Raw genomic sequence first — 11,071 nt, 5'->3', positions numbered from 1 at the left:
GCCCTTTGAGGAAGTGAACTTGCTACCACGATCCACATTGGCCTGATACAACTCGTCCTTAATTGCTGTTAACTCTTGGCCTCTGATGGGCTAGCAAGCCACCCAATTGTAAATGACTTCAAAATTTAAATACGAAACAAAACTTGTCCTGACAATGTAAATCCACAAAAAGAGCAAAGACCAAATCTGATGACTTTCAGTACACTCCATCCAATGTTAATACTGTATCTGTTTGCTTCAGATTAAACAAGGTCAAGAAAACATCTGGTTAATCAGCTATCTCCATAAACTTAGTCCTGATGAAATGTATCCTATGAACACTGCCACCACAATAGTTACTGGGTTACAGGATAAACATTTCTAACTTAAACTTGATCAACAAAGTTCAATAGCTCATATATAACAAAAAACAAAGGAACAAAGTACCATGAACGAATACCCTCTCAAAATTGCCAATAGGAGTCCATGTATTCAAAAGGAACCAATATACACTCCAGTGACCACAACCTTTCAAATCAGCTTGATATAAACATTGTGCCAAAGGAGTTTTGACAACACCACAAAACAAAATGAAAGGATCAGGGGGAGTTTAGGATGAAGTGGAATTCTGATACCAAATTGAACAAGTTGACAATGCTCTGCAAAGAGAGTCTAAGTTCTTAGAACTGGGAAGAGAACACAAGAGTGCACTTGATATTTAATATTTGATGGGCTGCAGTTAGAATCTGGCCAGTTTGAGCTTTGTAATCCAGGTATAAATTGCACTGGCTTTCAGAGATAATGTTTTAGGCCACATGTCTGTTCAGCCTTATCTACACATCAAAATGTCCAATCGTCTATGAACCAATTCAATCAGGCAACTTTAAATTTTTTTTTTGCATTGCAAAATTCTATAATAGTGGTAACCTGTAGTTTTGTCAATGCTGAAAATATGTTTATCATATAAAAATAAGCATTTAAAGTCAATTTCTAGTCCAGTGAGTAACCGGATTTTAAAAATTTGCAGCAGCTTGAATTTTGCAGTCATTAAAAGGAAGGGAAATTGCTGATCATCATGCTGACAGCTGACAGAGTTTGCCCGTTTTTGAGCAGAGACTTACAGTCATTGAGCATGTAATTCCAATAAAAATCTAATTGGATCAAGGATGAGAGGGCACAGATTTAAAGTGATTTGCAAAAGAAGCCTGGAAGTGCTGAGGAGGCAGGTTCAATCAAAGCATTCAAGAGGGCAATAGGTGATTATTTGAATAGAAACAATGTGCAAGGGTACAGGGAAAAGGCAGGAGAATGATACTACATCACGGGCCAGAACTTCCAACTAGCGTCAGAAAGTGCTGGCCCGCAGAAATTATAAGAAATACGTGCACACTTACCTGGTCTTGAAAATCACATCGACACTTCCATTCGTCGGAGCCGCTTGGGGACTGCAGCAAAAGACTCCCCTCAAGGCCCAGCGAAGCTTAGATCCAGCAGATTCAAGGAGGCCGTGCCCCTTCTTTTTTTTTTTAAAAACAGCACTAGCTGCCTTAAATCAGATAAGTTTAAAGGGCCAGGGAAATTGACAGGCCAGGGCAAGGTAAGTGGATAGGACTTATGGGTGGGGGGGGAGGGGGGTGTTTCCAGGGGGCAGGATGTCCAGAAGTCGGGTGGGTCAGTGCCCAGAGATCTGGGGGTCCGGAGAGGCATTCTGAGGTCAGAGGGTCCAATGTTGGGGGAGGGGTCCTGAGGTCAGGGGAGCTCCAAGGTCTGCAGAGGTCAAGGTGGGGAGTCCTGCGGGGTCGGTCTGAGCCTTTAAAATAGTTACCCAGACTTTAGAAGAGGTTTTAATTCTAACTTTTTCTGGGTGACTATCAGTATAACCCTGGCAGAACTGTTGAAGTTTGCGATTTAAATCACATTTTTGGATGGGTCCCAGTGCAGTGGAATTATACAGAGGACTCCCCAGCGTATTTTTGGGGTAGCCCCAAATCCGACGCTGGGGTGCATGAGAGTTACGGGCCATGATGTTCGTTTGGAGAGCTGTTGCAGACTTGGTGGATCGAATGGCCTCCTGTGCTGTAACTATTCTGTGATTCTGATTCGGTGAATTCAGCATGTTGTGGCAAGTGCTATGCGAGCAAGTGTGGCACTCCGAGCAAGTAATCAGACTGAGTAATCCCAGACCAAGAGGGTTTAAATCATGTACAGAAAACAAAATAGTACAGCAAGTAGAGGATAACAAAATAGGCAGAAAAATATTACATCAATACAAATTAAATTCTGAAAGAATGAGACTAACAGCTTGTAAAATTAAATTCAGTGCTAGATATGTTGGAGCAACAGGATAATTTGGATTAACAGAGTAACTTCTGGGCTTCCATATTTTAACTGTATCATGTGCATACTTAAGTTGTCTGATTTTGCTCTATAATTGAATTGTCTTAGCCTCAACACCATTCTCAGTACTACTGGTCCATTGAGTAGTTTCATTGGTACTCTGTAGCTAATGAATTAATTAAATACTTCAACTTAAGAGTTGCCAGTTTTTGTACCTAAAAAATCTTAAGAGCATCCTTGAAAGCTCAAAGATGCAATTAGCAGAAACTTGCTATGCTGATTAAATCTATGGAGTAGATGGGACCATCTTTCAATACTTTAACTACTGCAAAAGATCTGCACTGGACGTAATTAGTCCTTGAAATCTGATCTCTTGCCTGGTTTGGCCAATCTTGGGAAAAATTTGTTAAGAACAACAATACAAACCAATAGAAACTATAGGGAATGGTGCCCACTTTTATGAAGTGGAGAATGAACCTTAGAATGGTGAACAATAAGTCCAGGTGAAATATATCCCACAAGAACAAACTAGCCAGTAATAACACCAGAAAGGAATAAAGACAAGGAAAAAATAGAAACCAAAGAAAAAAGGCACACACACACACACAAAAAGGAAAACGAGAGTGACAAGAGGGAATATGAATGAATAGGAAAGTTAAAACAATTAAAACAAGTAAATCAAACTATGAAAGTAAAATCTAGGAATATAGAAACAGTATTCTATAAGCACATTAAGAAAAATCAGGATAGGAACACTGAGGGATAACACATAGGTCCTGGTAATACTGACAAAATAAGATGGTAGACATGACATTAGACAAGGTGGTGATCAAAGGGTAGAAGAATAATAACTGATAAACCGAACAAATGAGGATAAAAATACCTGGTTTGGATGAATTGTATTTGTGCATAGTTAGTAGCCTGTAAAGAAATAGGGGGTAGTATCATTCATTAGAGCAGGAAATAATACCACATGACTAATGATTCTTGTATCTAAAAAAGACAGGGAACCATAGACCAATTACCTTAAATGCTGGAGGTGGGAAATATAATAGAACTCTGAACCAAAGACTGTAGCTCATCTAGAAACTGACAAGTAGTCAACATGGATTCGGAAAGGTTTATTCATTCAATTCTTTGAACAGAAAGAATAGACAGGTGTAATATTTGGATTTTAAAAACTCTTGATAAAAAAGGTACTACAAAGTACACTTATGACCAGTTTAGAGGGAGGCAGTGGACTAGTCATCCAGAGACCCAGACTAACGGGGGTTCAAATCCCTCCACAGCAGTTGGTAATTACATCCATGAAAACTGTTATTGTTATAAAAACCCATCTGGTCCACTAATGTCCTTTAGGGAAGGAAATCTGTCACCCTTACCCATGCCTGGCCTACATGCAACTCCAGACCCATAGCAATGTGGTTGACTCTTAAACATCCTCTGAAATTGCCAAGTCACTCAGTTGCATCAAACCAAAGTCTACAAAATCTAAAAGGAATGAAACTGGGCGATTACCCAGCATTGATCTAGATACTGGAAACAACAAACTCAGCCCTTTTGCTCCTCCAAAGTCCTCATTAACATCTGGGGGGCCTGTGCCAAACAGACAATCAAGCAACAGCCTTGCATAGTTATACTCACGAAATCTATCTTACAGACAATGTTCCAGACACCACCATCCTTGGTTATGTCCTCTCCCACCAGCAAGACAGATCCACTGGGAGGTGGTGGCAGTGGTATACAAATCCTATTCATTCATATTCCCTTTTGTCACTCTTTTTCCTTTGTCAATGTGCTTAGTGTGTGCACCTTTCTTTGGTTTCTATTTTTCCCTTGTGTCTTTATTCATTTCTGGTGTTGTTACTGGCTGGTTTGTTCTTGTAGTGTTCTTTCACCTGGACATGTTCAGCTTCTAAGCTTCATTCTCCACTTCGTAAAAGTGAGAACCATTGCCTATAGTTTCCATTGGTTTGTACTGTTCTTTAACAATATTTTCCCCCAAGATTGGCCAAACCAGGCAAGAGATCAGATTGGGGATCAATTACATCCAGTACAGAGTTTGTGATCTTTTGGGAGGGAGTTCCCATGGCAGTCCTCAACATTGACTCAGGACCCCATGAAGTCTCCTGGCCTTAGTCAAATTTGGGCAAGGAAACCTCCTGCTAATTACCACCTATGGCCCTCATTCAGCTGATGAATCAGTGCTCCTTCATGTTGAACACCAGCTAGAAGCAGCACTGAGGGTAGTAAGGGTATAGAATGCACTCTAGGTGGGGGTCCTCAACGCCCATCACCAAGAGTGGCTTGGCAACACAACTACTGACCTGAGATCTAAAGGACATAGCTGCAAGACTGTCTCTGACAGGTGGAGAGAGAGCCAACAAGAGGGGAAAAAAACCTATTTGACCTCATCTTTAATCTACCAGTTGAAGAAGCACATGCCCATGACAGTATTGGTAGGAGAAACCTTGGAGACAAAGTCCCATCTTCTCTTTGAGGATACCCTCCATTGTGTTGTGTGCACTACCACTGTGCTTAATGGGATGGATTGAACAGATCTAGCAACTCAAAACTGGACATCCATGAGGCACTGTGGGCCATCAGCAGAATTGTATTCAACCACAATTTATAACTTTTTGGCCCAGCATATCCCCTACTCTCCCATTACTGCCAAGCCAGGGGGTTAACTCTGGTTCAATGAACAGTGCAGGAGGGCATGCCAGGAGCAGCACCAGGCATGTAAGTGTCAGCCTGCTGAAGCTAAAACTCAGGACCACTTGTGTCAAACATCAGAAGCATCAAGTGATAGACAGAGCTCATTGATCCCACAGCCAACGTATTAGGTCTAAGCTCTATAGTCCTGCCACATCCAGTTGTGAATGGTAGTGGACAATTTAACAGGAGGGGGCTACACAAAATAGCACATCAGTGCAAAACACAAGGCTGAAGCATTTATAACCACCTTCAGTTAGAAGTGTCCGAGTGGATGATCCTTCTGAAGCCCCAGTGTTACAGACGCTGGTCTTCAGCCAATTTGATGCACGCCATGTGGTATCAAGGGTTGAAGCTGATAGCCTTTTGGCCCTGACAACACTCCAGCAATAGTACTGGAGACTTGTGCTCAAGAAATAGCCAGGCCTAGCCAAAACAAAAACGGAATTACCTGGAAAAACTCAGCAGGTCTGGCAGCATCGGCGGAGAAGAGAAGAGTTGACGTTTTGAGTCCTCATGACCCTTCAACAGAACTTGAGTTCGAGTCCAAGAAAGAGTTGAAATATAAGCTGGTTTAAGGTGGGCGGGGGGGGGGGGGGTGCCAAGCTGTTCTAGTACAGCTAGAACTCTAGCATCTACCTGGCAATAGGAAAAATTGCCCAGGTACGTCTTGTCCACAAGCAGTTCAAAACTAACCTGACCAATTACCGCACCAATCTTCCCTTAAATCAGCAAAGTGATGCAGTGATGGAAGGGGTCAGCAAAGTGACGGAAAGGGTCATTAATAGCGCAAAAATTTGCTCACTAATGGATTCTGTCAGGGCCTTTCACATCCTGACTTCATTACAGCCTTTGTCCAAACATGGAATTCAGCTTTTGTCCATAGGTAAGGCAAGAGTGACCTCCCTCGACATCAAGGCAGCATTTGACCAAGTGTAGCATCAAGGAGCCCTAACAAAACAGAAGCCAATGAGAATGAGGGGAAAACTCCAATGGTTGGAGACATACCTAGCACAAAGGAAAATGGTTGTGGTTTTTGGAGGTCAAATCATCTCAGTTCCAGGACGTTGCTGGAGTTTCTCAGGGTGGTGTTCCATGCCCAACCATCTTCAGCTGCTCCAATGACCTTCCTTCCATTAAGGTCAGGAATTGCATAATGTTCAGCACCATTCATGACTACTCAGATATTGAAGCAGTCCATATCCAAATGCAGCAACACCAGGTTTAGGTTGATTAGTGACAACACTTACACCAAGTGCCAGGCAATGACCATCATCCCTTGACATTCAATGACATCCCCATCACTGGGGGTTACCAGTAACTGAACTAGACCAGCCATAAAAATACTGCGGCTACAAGAGAAGGTCAGATGCCGCTGCTCCTGACTCTGAAGCCTGCCCACCATCTACAAGGTAGAAAGGTCAGGAGCGGGATAGATACTTTTCACTTGCCTGGATAAGTACAGCTCCAACACTACTATGCAAGACAAAGCAGCTTGCTTGATCAGCACCCTATCCACCACAGGATGCGCTGTAGCAACTCACCAAGGCTCCTTTGACAGCAACAGCACCTTCCAGGCCCATGATCTCTAACCCGAGAAGGACAAAAGGCACAAAGGCAATGGAACACCACCACATTCCCCTCCAGGCCCCGTACCATCCTACTTTGAACTACACCATTCTGGAGTAAAATTCTAGAACTCCGGCAACAGCACTGTGGGTGTATCTAGACCACAGCAGGTTCCAGATGGCAGCTCACCACCTTTGAAACCATTTGCAATGTAGGTGGCAATTGTCAGAATTTGATTGTGCTGCTTGATCAGAAATTGGCTTGATTGACATCAAGGACTGTATGTATTTTGAGATTGGCTGCAGGATAAGCTGCCAAGAATGCTTCCAATCTAGGGCAGGAAAGTTGACATTTCTTTGCAAGAGACAATTCAGAGCCCACTGTGGGCAAAGGAGAAGTGCATGAAGATGGGCTAACTGACTACAGGGCTCAGTGCTAGCCCCAGTCCTGTTCAACATGTATAAAGTGACCTGCCAACAACCATGTCCTGCAAGTTCATCTGTGCTGCTGACATCTGTTGTGCCACTATTCTGCACTCTGGACCAATCCTTAATGACAAAGTAGGCAGATCTCATGCTGAATCCCTCAAATTATTCCTCATCCACATTGCTGTTGCTGAAAAAGAATTGCATATCTGCATGGATAGCCAGAGGCTAATGTATAATTGCCAACCTAGCATACTTGGCAGTGGCTTTAGATAGGACTGGGCACATTTGAAAACAAAAAAGTAGCAAAAAGTCAAAATAAGAAACCACTCATTAACCAAACTTGCTGGATCTGTGGGTGCTGCTGCCACAACACTCAGACTTCAGCACTTGCCCTACCATACTCCACAGCAGAGTACTGTGCATCTACCTGGCAACAGTCATCACAAAGTGAATCTTAATAAAGGAAACTATGATGGTGAGGCGCAAGTAGACTACGGTGGATTAGGAAATGTTACAAAGAGATGATGTGGATAGGCAATGGCAAATATTCAAAGGGCACATGGGTGAACTGCAACAATTGTTTATTCCTGTCTGGTGCAAAAGTAAAAACAGGAAAGGTAGCTAAACCATGGCTACAAGGGAAATTAGAGAAAGTATTAGATGCAAGGAAGAGGCATACAATTGGCCTGAAAAAACAGACCTGAGGATTGAGAGCAGTTTAGAATTCAGCAAAGGAGGACCAAGGGATTGATTAAGAAGGGAAAAATAGAGTACGAGAGTAAGCTTGCAGGGAACATAAAAACTGACTGTAAAAGTTTCTATAGGTATGCAAAGAGAAAAAGATTGAAGACAAATGTAGGTCCCTTACAGTCAGAAGCAGGGAAATTTATAATAGGGAAACAAAGAAATGGCTGACTAACTAACACACTTTGGTTCCATCTTCATAAAGGAGGACACTAATAACATAGCAGAAATGTTGGGGAACACAGGGTTGAGAGAGAGGAACTGAAATAAATCAGTATTAGTAGGGAAATGGTGTTGGGGAAATTGATGGGATTGAAGACTGATAAATCCCCAGGGCCTGAATCTACAGCCCAGAATATTTAAGGAAGTGGTCCTAGAAATAGTGGATGTATTGGTGGTCATCTTCCAAGATTCTATAGACCCCGGAACAGTTTCTACAGATGATTGGAGGGTAGCTAACGTAACCCAACTATTTAAAAAGGGAGGCAGAGAGAAAACAGGGAATTATAGACCAGTCAGCCTGACAGCAGTAGTGGGGAAAATTCTAGAGTCCATAATAAAAGATTTAATAGCCGAGCACGTGGAAAACAGTGGCAGAATCAGACAGTCAGCATGGATTTATGAAAGGGGAATCATGCTTGACAAATCTACTGGAATTTTGAGAGGATGTAACTAGTAGAGTTGATGAGGGGGAAGCCAGTGGATGTGGTTTATTTGGACTTTCAGAAGGCTTTTGACAAAGTTCCACATAAAAGATTGGCATGTAAAATTAAAGTGCATGGGATGGGGGTGTGGTGTATTGAGATGGATAGAAAACTAGTTGGCAGACAGGAAACAAAATAGGAATAAAATGGGTCTTTTTCCCCCAAATGGCAGGCAGTGACTAGTGGGGGACCCCAGTTATTCACAATATTAATGATTTAGATGAGGGAATTAAATGCAATATCTGCAAATTTGCAGATGACAAAGCTGGGTGGGAGGGTGAGCTGTGAGGAGGATGCAGAGATGCTTCAGTGTGATTTGGACAAGCTGAGTGAGTGGGCAAATGCATGGCAGATGCAATATAATGTGGATAAATGTGAGGTTATACATTTTGGTAGCAAAAACAGGAAGGCAGATTATCTGAATGGCTATAAATTGAGGGGAATGTGCAATGAGACCTGGGTGTCCTGTACACCAGTCGCTGACAGTAAGCATGCAGGTGCAGCAGGTAGTAAAGATAGCAAATGGTATGTTAGCCTTCATTCCAGAGGATTAAAGTACAGGAACAGGAATGTCTTGCTGCAACTGTACAGGGCCTTAGTAAGACCACACATGGAATAGTGTGCGCAGTTTTGGTCTCCTTATCTGAGTAAGGATATACTTGCTATAGAGAGTGCAGCAAAGGTTTACCAGACTGATTCCTGGGATGGTGGGACTGACATGGAGATTGAATTGATTAGGATTATATTTGCTGGAATTCAGAAGAATGAGGCAGCCTGGGGGGGGGGGGGGGGGGGGGGGGGGGGGGGGGGGGGTGGGGGCGGTGGGTGGAGAATCTCAAAACCTACAAAATTCTAATTAGGACTGGACAGGGTAGATGTAGGAAGGATGTTCCCGAAGGTGGGGGAGTCCAGAACCAAAAGGGTCACAGTCTGAGGATATAGGGTAGACCATTTTGGACAGAGATGAGGAGAAATTTCTTCACCCAGAGAGTAGTGAGCCTGTGGAATTTGTTACCACAGAAAGTAGTTGAGACCAAAACATTGTATGCTTTCAAGAAGGAGTTTGCTCCCTTTCACCCCAAGAGCTATATCTTAGGATATGGGGAGAAAGCAGGAGCAGGCTATTGAGTTGGATGATCAGCCATGATCATAATCAATGGCTAAGCAGGCTCAAAGGGCCTTATGGCCTGTTCCTAGTTTGTTACACATCTTGTAACTGGAACTCTCCATTTAACACCCCTATCCAGCTTCTTGTCCTCAAAACATCACTCCCCCACACATCTGACTGACAAAAAAAAAAAAACATACAAGCTAGTTGAAAACCATCAATGCCGCTGACTTACCATGTTGGTTCAACACCTGCCTTCATGTCCCATATGGAGCACATTGCCAAAAGATGATCTGCTGGTAGGTCTTGCTCAGGAATGGGAAAGATGGGAAATGACTAACATGTTCCTTATGATAAGCCCCAGCTGTTGAACTACCATGGTTGAGTGGCTCTTGCTAAATAGGACCAAGACCAAGGCCAGGTCCACTGTGCAGCCATCCTCCACTGGAGGCATGACAGTGGAAACACCTAATGCATTTGTGGAAAGGCAAATGATGCTGCACATTACTGAAGAGAGGGTCCCCTCCACAGATTAGTGGACCACTTAATCACCTCAACACAAATGAGGGGGCTATTGCATTTGCTAAATACACCACCACAAAAGGCAATTAGGGATGGGCTATAAAAATGCTGGCCTAGCCAGTGCCACCCACATGTTAGGCTGGAGTCAGAGGCAAAATGGATAATAAGCCAACTGCAGGTTTAAAAAATGTCAGATTATTAAAATGGTGGGAAGTAGCATCCAGAAGGAATGGTACAGGGACCTATTACTCCATTTGTGCAGTAGAACTTGAAGCAGCTGTACAGTTAAAGTTTGCAAATACAAATTGGAGCACAAAACCAGAAGACATTTAAAATTAGAACTGAAAATTAACTTTAAATCAATGGATGTATTCTCAATAATCAGGCTGCAAGTTTATAAATGAGATAGAGGAACAAAAGGATTTGGGGATGCATCTGTACCCAAAGTGGTTAAGGTAATCAAAAACACAAGCTTGGGGTTTTGCTATTTGACATGACAAATCACAATTAGATTATTAACAATTTGTCTCTGCATTGGAGACAAGATTTACTAGTGATAGCAGAATGGTGATGTGCCATTTGGTAGGCAGGGGTACAGGGAACTCAAGGGTTGACTTAAAAATGTTTCCACTGCAGATGAGACCTGAACCATAAATGCAAGGCTGAAAATGGAGCTAAAATGGTCAGGTATACATGGTGGGAAAGCTACATAAGTGAAATATAACCTCAAATCTTTAAAGGGTGGAAAGCCCATGTTTGAGAACAAACTTGACTAGTTGGGCTGAATGACTGTTTGCAACAATGCCCCATCACAGCAGTATTGAATTAGCTGGCCAACAGGCTTTTAGGACAAGCTGCAAAATGAAGAGACCTTCCAAGGAAGTCCACCTAGAGATAATCTGAAGTGGTTAAAAAAGGCTCAGGTTCAGCACAAAGGCAATGCAAAAGAACTCAAATATAGGAGG

This window comes from Carcharodon carcharias, chromosome 4 (genome assembly GCF_017639515.1).
Source record: "Carcharodon carcharias isolate sCarCar2 chromosome 4, sCarCar2.pri, whole genome shotgun sequence".
Classification (NCBI taxonomy): domain Eukaryota; kingdom Metazoa; phylum Chordata; class Chondrichthyes; order Lamniformes; family Lamnidae; genus Carcharodon; species Carcharodon carcharias.
Note: the sequence above shows the minus strand (reverse complement) of the source record.